Raw genomic sequence first — 16,815 nt, 5'->3', positions numbered from 1 at the left:
ACTTCCTCTGATAAGTATGATAACATGTTTCTTCAAAATTCAAATGTTCATTCATATGCCACTCGTCAAAAAGCTAACTTTCAAGTAAGACTTACTTCTTCACTTAATTCATTAAATGTTGCTGGCGTAAAGAAATGAAACAAGTTAGCCACTTTTATCAAATTATTTAACTTTTACCTGTTTTAAAAAGCTTCGTCGAAAATATCTATTTAGAAATTTGTGACAATACAGTCATTACAAAAAGTTAACCAAATCTAATGTTTTTATGTTGAAAACTTTGTGCAAACGCTTTCTTGTGGGTTTTGTGTATGCAGTACTCTATATGTCATGTGTGCACGTGTGTTGGTATTGTGACTGAATCATTTTTAATTTAATTGGTTTCATATTGAGCCCTATATTTACAAGCGATTTGCTTTTTGTGGCCCTGACCATATATTTGCTTTGCATCTCGTATGTTAAATCTATTTTATTTTTTATTCTATGTCTTGCTTTTACATGTATATAGTTCAGTAGATTCAATCCTGCCAATTCAAAGTCGTCAAGCATGACCTCATGGGAGAGGAGCAACAACAATAGCAGTAGGAAGAATAGAGATTGGTACTTAGGGCAATTTTTGTTTTCTTCTTTAAATTGATATCATCTTTGTTATAATTTTCCAAGCTTGGAATGAGCGGTACATCAGAATAAGGACCAGGGTAAATAGAGATGAAATAATCTTAATAGACATGTCACCATAGTGCATAAATTTAATTTTCAGATACTTTTACAATTTGCCATTTATGGATGACCAGTTTGGGAAAATAGCCCCACAGTCATTTAAAAACAAAACTAGTGCTAACTAGAGCATTTTGCAACTTTTCTCTATTGACCCTGTTTTTTACTCTGATGTACTGCTCATTCTATGGATGGAAAATCATTAAAAATAACATTAAAATGAACACAATTGCGTATACCTCTCCACGGTATTATGCGTGGTTTATTCAAATCAAATCAAATCAAGTGAAAACAATATTTTATCTGATTACATGATGGTGATGACATTGCTGACCCTATGCTGGTAAGCTGCATAGTGTAGGCGGCGTCTTGTTAGAAACATATGGTTCAGATCACTCGCTACCTGAAACAATGAAAAAGATTTTTAAAAATCATTTAAAAAGAGGGACAATATAAATGTATTTAATTAACCATACTTGGAATACGAAGTAACTCAATGTAATAGTATTGTTATGGTTAGGTTTTTATAGGGATACCCCTAGCCTAAGCCTTTACATATAAAGTGTTGATGCTTGTTAGAGAATAACCCATAGTCATGATAATATATACAATAGGCTTGCGGTTGCACCATGTGAGAGGGGAGGATTGGGGAGTCCTGAAAAGGACTATTGGTAATTTTCTTGTGTAATCCTAAAAAGGGACTGTTGTAGTCCTGAAAAGGACTGTTGGTAATCTTTATTGAGCTTATAATAAGAACTATAGCGCCAGTCGTAAGGAAAGGGTAGGTGGTCAGGGGGGGGGGGGGGCGGAGTGACCACTCATTTTTTTACTCAACCCCCTTGAGCGCCAGAGGAGGGGGCCCTTCTTCTTCTTTTTACAAAAAAGTGTGTTTTTACTTGATTTTTTCTAGGGGAGGGCCCCCCCCCCTGGATCCACCACTGCAATAGGCAGCACTCTTGAGGGTTCAGATTTACTTCTTGCAGTTGAACTTCTTATGGATTGAAGATGCCAAATCCTTCCTAATTTTCCTTTACTTTTTGGATCAGGCTTGCACTCAATCTTCGATGTTCTGCTAAATATACCGTTTCTATGGTTTTGGGTGCAGACCTGAACCTGTATTTTTATGTGAGTGTTTACCTTGTCTCTAAAGCAGAGCTCTCTCCTGGTCTTACTGCCTCGCTTCACATCAAAAACCTTCACGAAGGGCAAAATACGATTGAAGTCGAAAGCAGACCTCATGCCTAGGTAGTAGGTGTCCCGAGCAAAATAGTCCCATTTGTCCACGTCCACCCCGTTTACAGTGTTGTTTACTATCTGATACAGGCAGAACTTGTTCTCACGAAGCTGATACATGTTAAGGGTATTGTGAGAGAAGGTTATAGAGGTACGCAGATAATCAGAGAGACAGAGAGACAGAGAGACAGACAGAGAGACGGAGAAAGGCAACATACAGACGGAGAAAGGCAGACAAAGAGAGGCAGACCGAATATATATGTGAGAGAAGGAGACAGCGAAAGACGTACAGAGAGGGTAAAGAGAGTGGGAAAGAGACGTACGTATAGACGGGTATGGTGAGAAAGTGTGGGGGAGGAGAGAAGAGAGATGAAACAAACTTTGTATGATTCTTATCTTTTATTATGTCTTATGTGTTATGTATTTATTTCGATCTTTATAAACAACATTATTTATTGTTTTACTCAATTTCCCTTTTAGTAGAATTTCCAAATATGAATATTAATCAACATAAAGATTATAAAGATTTAAAAAAAATTGGAAATGATAAAGGTCCCTGTCTTTAACTAAACCTTTTTTAATGTTTTCAATAGTTTTTGTTATTGATTCCAAAACAATACAAATCATTCTTTAATAGAAATAAAGTTGTTTTTCACCCTGACATGATTCAATACATTTTTTTCAATACATAGATTGTACGATACACATACACATAAACACACACGCGTACCCACACACACCTCCAAAGTCCTCCAAAGTAATGAAATATCCGAGTAAGAATGGTCCTCAAAATGAGTATGCCAACGGTAATCACACGACTTTGACAACTCGACCTCCCTCCTATTCTCTCTCCCTCTCTCTCGCTCTCTTTACCTCGTTCGATTGTACTCATTTATACCAATTTATCGTCCTTTTTGACACCCAGGATAAGCTGACAGATGAATTCGATATGGTTGGCGTAGATATTGTGTTCTTCGAGCTTCTTCTCCAGGCTGTTATGCTTGATGAGATATTTGAGCATGATGACCGACTGCTCCTCATGCTGTAAAGATCGTGGAGATAATGATAGACTTGAGTTTTTACTCAACACATTTGCATTTTTGAAGAAAAAAATTCGAAAGAATTCAACCTATTAAAAGGCAATTGCAATAGCCTTGCTCATTACATATCAAAATGGGCGAACATTATATTGACGTTTTATGTAATACAAACATGAATTATATGGGATATATAAGATATTGAAATTGCTCTGGAATCGATTTTTTTTTTTGGAAAGTCTTTTCCATCGTGCTAAGGCCAAAATACTTTGCAGAGAGGGTGATAACCCCTGCCCGAATATCAATTTTTAATGCGTAGATTTTGCGATCGAACGCGAACAATTTTGAAGATACAAATTTGATATGAACATTACGAACAGACAAACTTGCTGATGAATTAAGATCCTTTTTTTCCTTATGTTTTGACTTAATTTATAATTTTACGATATATTTCACCCAGCCATTCCTTATGAAATATTGCCAGCCAGTAACACGTTTTTTAATACTCACATTGCATCATAAAATAATATTCTTCTATACTGTGTATATTTATAATGAAAGCCAATTATTAAATTATCAAATTTGTTTTAATGTCGTCACCACCCTCTTTCCTCCTGAAATGTTGACCCAGAATCAACTGTAAAACCTGAAATTGATTAATCCTATGATAATTATTGTAAATTCGACTGATATGAATTTGCTCCTAATAACAAAGATGCATAGTCGCCTGTGAATATGAATGTTTGGCTTGTTTGAACAAGGCCCCGTCTTCAAAGAGTTGATATCGATCGCAACATTACTATGTACATACGAGATAGGAGACTGCAAACCTGCGATTGATTGGAGGACTTGCGATTGATTTGGATCAATCGCAACTCTTTGTAAGACGGGGCCCTGAGTGCAAAAAGCCGTCTCACATAGTAGCGTCAAAGACCCCGCGAAAGGCGACGGACGTGAAAATCACGAAATTTTGGCGGTAAAGCGACGGCAAAAGGGGGAAAACCAAGATTCGCTGACAGGTGGGAACGACCTCCAGCAACAACACGACGACAATGGACGAATGGCTGCGGCAGGGAACGGAGTCTAGCGACCAAAATCGGACGTTGTCTGGGCGGCGAGTGACGATGTCTCGACGGAGCCCAACAACAAGGAACAAGTCAGACGGCTGGCAGCGGATTGGCTGGCGGCAAGGAACGGCGGCTGATGGTGGATTGCGGTGACGATGATGTGACTCAGCGGCCGACGTTAAAGCACGTGTGTGTGCTCGGGTCAGTATCGTCACAAAACGTGAAAAATCGCACTAAAGTTTAAATCGCGGAACATCGTAACCCATCGAAGCGTAACTCGTCAGGGCTCGAGATGTGACGTCACTTGCCGTTGTTTTGCCGCCAATGTGACGACCTTAAAACGACTAGAGACGAAATCGCACGGCATTGAAATGTCAAGGAAATGAGGGTTGCGGTCTCAAACAAAATCTGAACGGAATCACCACGAATGTTTTGGCGCCACAAATTTTCAACGAGCTGAAAAATTGTCGAACTAACTCGACTAATAATTCGGCCGTCTGCGCTCGCTAGCGGATTCGTCAGCGACAATTGAGGGTAACACATGATGATTGGCGGATTTTTTTTGGTAATGAGGTTTAAAGCCTTACTAAAAGGCACTGCAGGCTCATAGATTTGGTTTCGAACGCGGGACCGCCCGGTTACGAGACCACTGCTCTACCACTGAACCATCGTGCCTGTAAATTATTCAACTCACTTTCCATTTCTTGCCATCCTTGTCTGGTGGTACGATGTCTTCAAAGGCATGAGAGAAGGGGCCGTGTCCGAGGTCATGGCAGAGACCGGCGATCTCAACACAAGCGACCTCAGTGTTCTGAATAGGGGTGCTGCTGTTACGATCATGTTGGAGCATTACGGCCAGCTTGCCCGCCAAGTGACTGACACTTCATTGAAAATGGAAAGTAATATAGTCTGAAATTATGATATTGTTAATGTTCTTTCTATTATTATTATTTTGCAGGACAGCCCGTGGCAACTGAACGACGGCCATTTACTGTCATAGAGACTGACAGTTGATTTATTTGGAAGAAATTACAAGAACACACAATCAAGCTTTTCATTAACTTCAGGTCGGAAAAACACAATAATTAGTTGTCTCCTTGTCTTTATAAACAAATATTTCGTATCATTGTTCTTCCTAAGTTAAGTTGTCTTGACATGGTCCAATATTCTGTCGCATTTCATCAAGATTCAACTTGACCATATCCAGTTCACCCATCCCCGCACTGGTTACATCCCGGCGACAATTTATCCACGTGAATCTCCTACATTAACCGAATTCTTAACTTCAACAATATACCTAATACTATGCCAAATAGTAACCCTTCACCCCGTATCTTACCTAAAACCCAATTGCAAATATACTTTTAATTAAAGAAAGCTCGGAGCAATTTAGAGATCTTTTAGAGATTTTACAATTTTATATCCATTAGATAATTAATACCGAGGGAAGTTTTGGTTGTAAGAATGAAAACCTTATAATTGAATAAAGATAATTTGCTGTAGAATCTGCTGGTCAATCTTCATGGCATCGTAGTTAAACCAAAGGCCAGTATTAAAGCTGGAACCAGAGACAATTTCTTAAAATTGTGCAATCGAAGCCAGGTATAATTTGAAGTGATTATTGGTTTTCCATTCGATTGTTGATTTACATCCCTACTCCCGCTACTCCATAATTTTTCCCGTCTCTATTTCTAACCGACCCCAAGTACCCTTAAATTTCTCGTTATGAAATATTAACGTACCCTATTGAGTGTTCAAATCTGGTATGGACGGCGCTTGGGAACACATAACAGGTACAGCCAAGCTGCTTGATGAATCGTAGTCTCTGAAACTCTGGTGTATCGATGACTAACTGGCAATGCTTCGAAATCTGAACACTGCTATGAATGGGGTCATTGAAAACCTGTAATGAGAAAGAGAAAGAAACTGAATTCCTGAAATTTTCTGAACCTATCTTTCATTTAGCGTACTGATGGTAGATTTTTACATGACAGCATGAAGGCGCCCGGTTGGCTCTAACGATCTAAAGGGGACCATAGGGCCTACAGACATGCAAAGTACGCCGACGTACCGTTGGGCATCTTGTTTTAATGTCTCTGTTGCAAAAGCATCTCTACCATCAAATGAATTATTGAATATACATACACCCCCCCCCCCCTCCCTTAGCCACCTTCCCAAGTTCCCCAGGCCAGTCGACCGGAGATTGATGGCTAGACTGTGTTGAAGACTTTTTGGAACTGCATATTTGCATGCACTCTATAATGAACTGGCCTTATGTGTTTAGGTGTTTTTTTTCCGAGAATGGCAGCTGTACTTAGTTTGCAGGAACAGACTGTATTTTAACGATTCCAAACAACAAACAAAATACAATTTATATTTGTCTGAAGAAAAGAAAATGTCATACAGGACTGGCTGTCATATCAGAAAAACTATTTTCAACTATTTCTCTGATGTCTAAGCTTTAAGTTGATACCAGATCTGGCTGCCATCTTCTGCCTGTTTTTATGTTATAGCCGATTTTCCTTGCCACATTACCCCCAAAAAATGTGTTTATTTTGGTCCGCGGCTGAATCATAAAGGATTCGCGGTCATCACAAGTCCATTTAAAAACTGAAGTTTGATTTGGACTCGTCGTCTTTGACCAAAATATTCGTCATGATCCCGTCATCAAAATGAAGAAGAAAACAATGTCACTTCTATATTTAAGCGTAACCTCAGCTAAACACGTTAAAGATTGGGAGAAATTCGAATACGAATAAACGAGATATGGTCGAAAGTGCATTGTCATTGATTACGAAATCTATTTAAAAAAAACGATTACTGTAATCGTAACAATTAAGCTTGTTAACTTTACCATGCAATATCCTGATGTCGGAAAATCCGAAATCATAATTAAACCTCAAACTCTATCCATATATAACAAAAAATTAGGGGTATCCGTGCATTTAAAGAGATTATGGCCAATTAAACATAGGCATGATTAAACAATGTTTTGTAAATACGCTCGCGCGCGTGTTTTTATCGTTGACACGCTCGTATTCCATTATTATGGGTAAAAAAGGTAGAAATTGAAAGGAATTGTTGACGAAAGTATCAGGAAACCAAAACATGCATAAAACGGAATTTATCCGATCTACGTGCGTTATGCACGCAAAAACGCACGCACCGACCCGCAAGCGCGGAAATTTTTGAAACGCTCAAGATACACCCTTTCACGGTTATAAGAGTGCGCATGCGCTGACATTGGCGCCATTTTAATTTACGAATAAACAAAGTTGTTAACTCGTAATATAAAATGGCGCCCATGTCAGTATGATGTGAGCGCACAGCGCAGGGAGTGACGCAACAATACATGCGCATCTGAATACATTGATGACGCATATTTACTCGAAAATTAAAATGGCGGCCTTAACCGTGAAAGGGTGTATTGTCTGTACCGTAAAGAAAATTAATTGGTTTCGCATTTTTATCTTTTTTTTTAACCACGCATACGCGCGCGTTTGAAGGGGCAGGCGCATGCGCGTGCGCTACAATTCTTACTCATGACCTGAGCATGACGGATGCCAAATTTGATCCGAAATTGATATCTTAAAGAGATACGACCATGCATGGCATTTCACATAATGCCGTCATGATGATGATGTCACGATGCCCTGACGTCGCTGAAAAGTAACGCAGTTCTAAGTTGGACTAGGATCTATCATCATGGCAAGTTTCATGACAATGGCTATATCCATTCTTGAGATATCCTGCGAACAAATTCATGGAAGAATAAATAATGAATGAATACAAATCTTGATATCAAAAGGTGATACGTATACACACCGTATGTACCACTTAATAATAAATAAATAATAAAACAAATCTTGACAAAATCAAGAGGTGATACGTACTACGTACCGTACGTATCACCTAATAAATAATATATTAATAAATAAATAATAACAATTTTTACGAAATCAAGAGGTGATACGTAGTACGTACACTACGTTTCACCTAATCATCCTTTACATGACATGTTTTTAAAACAAATGAACGTGCATTTTCTTACCAGTTTGTTGAAGGGACTCACGAATCCTGCCTGTAAATCCTTAGTAATTCCTAAAAAGAAAAATCGTTACAAACATAAACTAGACTTTAATTCGTCACTTTGACGATTTAGGTGATACGTAGATCTATGCTATTTTTTTTATCATGAAAGTCATAGAGGTCAGTGGTATTTATGCGTAAATTAAGATTGCGCCCTTGCAAATGATGATGTGCGCGCACAACGCAGCGCGCAGGCAGTGATTTCATCATAACTTGCATGGGCGCAATCTTAATTTACGCATAAATATATGACCTCTAGGTCATTGGCTTTGTTTACTCACCATTTAAAATGGCGCACACAACTGTAAACTGGTGTATTGTAGAATCAGGATTTCAGAAAAAGTCACCCCCATGCGCCTAACACGTAGACTAAGACAAATTTGACATGTCACCTTTAATTAAAAAATTTGCTGAGATGATGTCTTCAAAATGATAAATAATGTACGTTGATCTTGTAGATAATTTTCTTAGCTACAACATATCAAAATTTAGAAGAAAATTGATCAATATAAAAAAAATTATTATGCAGAGATACAATCATTTTCCGTAAATATGCTGAAGTCATAATATGCAAATTCGTATTTTGAGTTCCAAGGTCAGAATGATAGTGTCAAAATATACTTAATGGCCAAATGAGACATGAAATCATATCTCCAACTCAAACTCGTTCTAAATATGAATGAAAATTGGCGGTAAACAAACGTACCAAAGGGCTATAATGGACTTGTTATAGGCATGTTTTTGCCCATATATGCTATGTATTACAACATTCGCGCGTACGGACAGTTATTTTGAACGGACGCTCATTCCGTTATTAATAGTGATAAAGAGATAAACATGGTATCAAATTGTTTGGAAAATTATGAGGAATATCCTGTCAAAAATTATTGGGGTGGAATTATTTTGCGTTCGGCCGTGACGAACGAAAACTCGCAAAAATGCGCGTTTGCGCGATTTATTATGAAATGCTTATAATTGCATACGTGTAAAACGTATGCAAAAAAAAATTAAGACGATTTTGAGCAATTTTAAATTTTACGCGCGCGTTAACGCGCACACGTACGCGTACGCGCACGTTTGCGCGCATTTAATGACGTGAAATTAACCGGACAGATATTGATCTTAATCCTGATAAATACGAATGAGAAATGACTACCCGTAATGAAGATATGATCATAAGTTAATTTTTACAAAATGGCGCCTAGATGACGTCACGATAACTTTGAGTCACTGAAAAGTCATGTAGTACTAAGTTAGACTAATATCTATCGTCATGGCAAGTTTAATGATAATGGCTTTATTCAGTCTTGAGATATCCTGCGAACAAATTTGAGGAAGAATAAAAAGAAAAATCTTGACGAAATCAAAAGGTGATACGTCTATGTACGTATCACCTAATTATATCTATTTACATAAAATTTAATTAAGGTAGTTGCATAGGAATGAGATTCTTCAAACAGACCTTTTGAGGTAGGCACTAATGACATAATTGCTATAATGTATCATACTCTTTAAGACCATCCTTGTAAACTCTCTCATATCAATGCCTTGCAAAGTTTTTTTGGGAAATGTTGAAATTGGATGGATATAGTATTCTTTAAAATGTTGATATTTGGTTTCCCCTGTGAATTCACTATAAGCACTACAAAATGTAACCCCCAAAACACTTCTGCTTTCGAGAAAATTGAATAATCAAAATTTACCGGTGCTCCCGGTAAATTTCTAATATTTCAAATAGCGCCTTAGGCCATTCCATAGTAGCTGCGACCATGAAAATCTCGGAATATGCAGTTCTGATATATCTTTTCCAAACGGGAATAGCAAATCGGTCGATTGTAGTCAAGAAACATGTTTTTAAAGCTAAAGTAAAATCAGTCTTGAGAGGGCGCTATACAACATAAAGAGTTTATTATTTACAATTTCATCACTTTAGACTACATTTCAACCGCGACACCGATCATTGAATATTGTAAAATCGCATATGCTTCCAATATGTTCATTTGAACCAAATTCATGACCCCATACCAAAACTTTGTATTACCTTTAATGTCTAATTATAGTAATGATTTATGCAATCATCTTTAACCCTTCCTCGCTGCACAACACCCCACCTCTCTCTCTCTCTGTCGCGCGCTCTCTTACTCAATCACTCTTCGGTCTCCGTCATTCAATCTTCTCTTCTCCTAATTGCTCCTTATTGCTTTACTAATCCCTAGTTATGTCTTCTCCTTTACCTTTCTTTGGCTTCACAAGGCATCAAGCATTATTTATTCATATATGTTTTAATGTATACCGATTTTTATTATGTATTCAGAACTAAATAAACAAATGATATGAATATATATATATATATATAAAGCCTTCGATAGAGACTGTGAAGTTAAAGTGTTGGTCTTCCAGCAAATTGATTTTCTAGAAAATCAATTATTAATCCAAAACAAAATTATGACAATTATGACAACACTAATGTAGTAGAACTACTGGGAAGGGGCACAGCACCAGAAATCCCTTCGTATAAACACGAAAAATTTGCCCATTTTATCCTGAAAACTAAAGCTCTCGCTCTACGCCCATACAACAAAGACGGAAATAAACCAGAGGACAACAATACTATATACAATACAATAATAGAGGACGACAAAAATGACATAGTCCCCGAAAACAAAAGCGCTTGAAAACTTCCTTTTGTGGGGAAATGACGACCGTTAGTTTCCAATCGGATTTTGCGAGCGCGCTCCTTTAATTATGCGTAGGAATTTTTTTCATATTTTTCAGACCCTTGTAACGTGTGGTTGTACGTTTTGTGCTGCGCAAAGATTCAACCAGCCTAATTTTCACTATCCCTTTTAAAAACAACAACATGTTATTACCATGGTTATTATGGTTTTCAGTACCATGGTTACCATGGTTCTCAGTACCATGGTTACCATGGGTACGGGATCCATGCTCACAACTACTTTTGCTGGATTCGAGTTCCCCGATATTCGGAATCGGAAAGAAAGCAGTCTTGCAGAAGCTTTTGAAATGCATCCTCACTTTGGAATCCTGTGCTAGTACTTTCCTTCTACCAAGTCAGCCAAAGTAACTAATAGAGGAACTTGGTATCAAAGCAATGTCTGTCATGTTTGGTGGCCGCTGTAATGACTCACTTGCATCATTACGATACAACTTGTTCATCAAAAAAAATTGTCAATGCAACTCCCTCCTACGCCAGCCTCCACCAAATTCCACTCCCTCAAAACATACTACCAAGTCATGGCATGGATCGAGAGTAAAGAAGACATGGACGGCACAGATTGGGGCTGGAAATAAGAGGACAATCACCTGGTTTCAGTGATGTTGAATACGGAGGCTGCACCTAGTAATCTTCTTAAGTTGATTCATTGCAACTGCTGTACTGCTTGTAGCACACCTCGCTGTACATGCAGAGGTTACAGACTACCATTTAACAGTGTGTGTGGACCTTGCCAACGTGATGTATGTCACAATCCATTATAACGAGTCACTTGATAGTGAAGCAGAAGATGATTTATCCTTACTCAAGTACATTCCTCATCAAAATGAAGGTACGTGAAGATCTGCATGTGTATTTTTTTTTTTAATTTTTTTTTATTAACCTTCAAATTCAAATTCAAATGATTTGTATTTCTTATGCAAAACATAATACAAGGAATAAGTATATTATAACAAATATACAATGAAACGACAAATATAATAGAAATATCACGAGAAAAAAGAGGAACTACTAAAATCAGAGCTTGTTGAAGTGTTAGTTCCTCAGATACTGTTTCACAATATATCTTGAACAAAGTATACTTAGAAAAATCAATAAATAAAAACAATATGTAGCAAAGAAATTATGATTTTTTGGGGGTAAAGGGTATACCTGATTGGGAAAGTTATAATTAGATGTAAAGTAATGATTTCTGATATCAGAAGGGGAATTATTTCCAACGTTACATAACCCAACCAAAAGTTGAGACATGGTTCCAGTCTTTTTTCTTTTTTTCCCATCATTTATTAATTGAATAATACTGACATAAAACACGCATAATTATATTGATTACAAAGAAAACAAATGAATTATACCGTTATTACAAAACTAATTATACTTGTTTTAACATAGTTTTTTTTAAGAATCCAGAGGTGATACTTTTCAACATTTGCCCTCCATACTATTTCCTTTACATAAATGTCGAATATGTTTGTAATATTACTTTTTCTTGCGTGTATATAAAACATAAGAAGCTAAATTAATTAATAGGTTTTTAAAAACTACATATTTTGCATTTATATAATCACATTGATTGCCTACAATTATAGGTATATACCTCGTACATACGACCTACAATGGAGTATTGCGTACCTCTGTGGCACTCTGTTATCACCATGCAGCAAAGCAATGACATAGAGATGGTCCAGAAAAGGGCTCTTCGCATAATTCTCTCTGACCAATATGTGAGCTACAGAAATGCCCTCCAGAAGACTGAGTTTGCAACACTGAGCGAAAGAAGGGACAAACTATCCTTAAGATTTGCAGAATCGCTTCAAAGAAACTTCAAAGACTGGTTGCCTGAAGCACAAAACCAACGTCTCCGACGTAGCAATATACTGAGAGAGTTCAAATGCAGAACGGAAAGGTTCAGAAACAGTGCTCTGCCTTTTCTTGTTAGGCTAATAAATCGTCATTCCGAGTGAATCGTTATTTGATGAAAGACTTAATTACGATTATTGATTACACTCAAATTTAAATAGTTATTACAATGAAATAAATCTAAAACAAATTTGACAGTATAGATAGTATGCAGGTTGTTTGTTTTTGAATTCCTACTGAAACGCTTTAATTTTTACACTTTAATCTCATCCTTATTTCCTCCTCCGCCTATTTTGGGACTTTCTATTCACTAGCCTCGAGTCTTTTAAATTTACTGTACGTTTAGCACGACTGATATCTTTGATCATACTTCATTTCACAATTGTACTATGTTTGAATTTGACCACCCGGAGAAATTTCATAACTACAATAATACAATAGTTAGTTTAATAATGTTTAATACATGTTAATTTTACAAATATTTGCCCAGGATAACTTTTTTCAAAAAAAATATTCCCAATAACTTTGAACATTTTGATTTATAAAAATTCTATCAACTAATACCCTATATATATATAACTCGTGACATCTTTATTTTTGTAACTGATACATTGTGACATACTGTTGGTATATCAGCAAGCTATCAGTCTTCCACACAAAGAGTCTTAGAAGAATATGCCGCATTTTCTGGCCAAACACCATCTCAAATGAAGCACTGTATGCCCAATGCCATCAAGACAGCATGGAGAGCATCATCACGAGAAGAAGGTGGAGATGGATCGGGCATGTAATGAGAAAGGACAGAGATGACATCACACGAACAGCCCTCCACTGGACACCAGAAGGCAAAAAAAAAAGAGGGGACGTCCTAAAACCACTTGGCGAAGAACTGTGGAAGGAGAGATTAAAGACCTGAACCACACATGGGATACAATCCAAAGACTGGCCCAGGATCGGAAAGAGTGGAAGACTTTTGTTGCTGCCCTATGTGCCAGGAGGCATAATGGGCAGTAAGTAAGTAAGTACCCGGAGAAATTTCATAACTACAATAATACAATAGTTAGTTTAATAATGTTTAATACATGTTAATTTTACAAATATTTGCCCAGGATAACTTTTTTCAAAAAAAATATTCCCAATAACTTTGAACATTTTGATTTATAAAAATTCTATCAACTAATACCCTATATATATATAACTCGTGACATCTTTATTTTTGTAACTGATACATTGTGACATACTGTTGGTGTCAATTTAATATTCAAAATAGATTTTAGCCAATTTTCCACCATAAACATAATATTTTTGTCTTTTATATATGTGTTTCCCCATAACAGCTGCATTCTAATATTAGTGATCTCATTACATGATTAACTTACCCAATGACATTTTTTCCATGCCGAAATACATTGTTGATAAAATAAAGGTATATCTTTTACAACTTTTAAATCTTCATTTCTTTAAGAAACTCATCTTGAGAACTAAAAAGTTGGGGCCAAGATAGTTCAAATAATAATATAGGAGAATCTTCCATCTAAAAATATGATCTTTTTTTTCCATTATCTTAAAAAGCAAGTTTACTTTTAAAGCAAAACTTTGCAAAACAAAATCTGGCATATTCAAACTTCCTTTATCAGTTGACCCGATTATAGTTTTTCTCTTTACTCTATCTAAACCATCCCATACAAAATTGTAAATGAGTTTTTCAATTTGTTTATTTATCAAATCGATATTTGGAAAAAATGACATAATATAAGTAATATTTGACAATACAAGTAAATTTTAATACAGTTATTTTACCAAAGTATGTCAATTTTCTACATTTCCACTGTTTAATTTGGTTTTCAATTTGTTCTCCCTTTTCCTCCCATTTTTTTTCATAAGCTAGTTTCATGTTCTTACTAAAATAAACCCCGAGTATTTTTTATAAACTGATTAGACCAGGTGAATTCTTTATATTGTTCTACATTAAATGAAAACCTTTTGATTTTGATACATTTAAAGTAGGTCCTGCTACACAACCAAAAAATTTTATTTTACGCATGGCATTTTCAAAGAAATTTCGTTCGCAACGAAAAATGTTGTGTCATCTGCTAACAAGCTAATTTTCACTTGAGTACCAGGCATATCTCCTGATCCCGGTAATATAACACACCTTGAATAGCTTGATCTGATCTAATATCAATTGCTAATATTTCAATGACAACTATAGAAACAATTGAGCGGACACTGGGCAACCTTGCCGAAGATCTTTTTGCAGAGAAATATCTAACACCTTTTTTCAACCTTCCTGCTAAGGCAGGTGCTAATATGTTATAATCAGTATTTAGGAGACTTATCGGCCTCCAATTTGAAATATTTTCTTTGTCGCCTTTCTTATCTGAAAGGGTTATGACAGCTCTAGTTTGTGAAATGAGTGAATTTCCTACTTACAATTATGTTTTAAATAACTTTAACATAATATATTTCAACTTATTCCATAAACATTGGTAAAACTCATAAGTCAAATCATCTGAACCTGGATTTTTGTCTTTTTTAGTCCCATTTAGGGCGTCATTGCATTCTATAAGTTATAAGGTCACGTGACCTTTTGTCTTTGCATGTCAGCCCGAAAATCGCTCATTTTCGTGATTTGTGTACAAAACATAAGGAAAAGTCATTTTTCCTAAAAACAGATCAAACATGGGTTATTGGGTCTTGTTTAAAGTTTAGATGGTTGTTTTTGGAGTGAAAATAGTTGAATTGTAGTAAGAAATGAAATAAAACAACAAAAAAAATGAAATACATAAGTTAAAAAAACAATGAAATACATAAGAAATTACAAAAACAAGGAATAACATAAGGAATAAGCTGGCTCTTCCAAAAAAGTTTGTCGTATTATTATTCAGAATGGTCTAATGAATATATGTAGTGAAAAAGAATGCTTAAATATGAATAATATATGATTTATGGGTAAAAAATGTGATTTTTATGACTTTATTTGCATAAATTACCTTAAATATGCAAATGAGTGAATTTTTCAAAAAATTGAAATTATCATATTATTCTATACACTTCACTTGACATGCGTGCACATTTTCGCGGCGATCGGCCGAGATCTTAAGGAGGGGGGGGGGGGGCCATAATGGCCCCCCGGCCATACTAAGACCTCAAATAGCCCGGCCTGTTTAGGGTTAATACATTATCAACCTTGATGTTCTTAAGATAATCCTTCACTTCATTCTCTTTTCCTCTAGCCGAACGCATGTGTATTCGCTATAAGATGACATGAAAAACACAAGGTTTTTAGCATTTTTAATTGTATGGTGGGTGGGTATTATGAATGTGTGTCTAAATATTATTATTAAGTTTTTCTTTTGTCTTTGTCACCCCCTCCCCCAGTGTTGACAATGACCTGTCAATAGTTCAATTGACCCTTTATCTGGGTGGGGGGGGGGGGGGGGGAGGGTCGGTGACACCATAAGGGTAAGAGAGATACATTATAAGTTCATTTCCTGTTCATAAAGTGCGCCCTCTGTTGATATATTTTAGTGGTTTTGTGGCCCTTTGGGCGCCATATTGGATTTCGTGGTTTCCTGAACCCCTGCTAAACATTCTAACTTATCCTAATGGATTCTTTGACCCCGAAAACCATAGAATTGTCACCCCAATTATGTTTTTTGGATGGATAATAAGTGACTTATGGCCTGTTGTATGTTATGGCGGCCATTTTGGACGCCATCTTGAATTTGGGGTTTCGTAGACAATCACACACCATTCTTACTTGTCTCAATTGATTCTCAGACCCCCAAAACCATGGGATAGACACCAACATTTTGTTTCTACGATGGAAAATAAGTGATTAATGGTAAATTTTAGGTATAAGCTGCCATCTTGGACGCCATCTTGTAAATAACATCGTATTGAAACCTTGATTTTGGTATACTTCTAGTATGTTATTCCTGAAGTCGTATACTAATAGAAACCATTGAAAAACCTTTTGTTGCAATTTTTGGGGGTCAAACCAATTATTGACCTGACTAACATATGGCTCCGTTTAGTCTCATTTCACAACGCCCCCTATCGTCAGAGTCTTCAGCCT

Source organism: Strongylocentrotus purpuratus, unplaced genomic scaffold (assembly GCF_000002235.5).
Source record: "Strongylocentrotus purpuratus isolate Spur 01 unplaced genomic scaffold, Spur_5.0 spur5_scaffold_21, whole genome shotgun sequence".
In the NCBI taxonomy this organism is placed as follows: Eukaryota; Metazoa; Echinodermata; class Echinoidea; order Camarodonta; family Strongylocentrotidae; genus Strongylocentrotus; species Strongylocentrotus purpuratus.
This window is presented reverse-complemented; position numbering follows the sequence as displayed.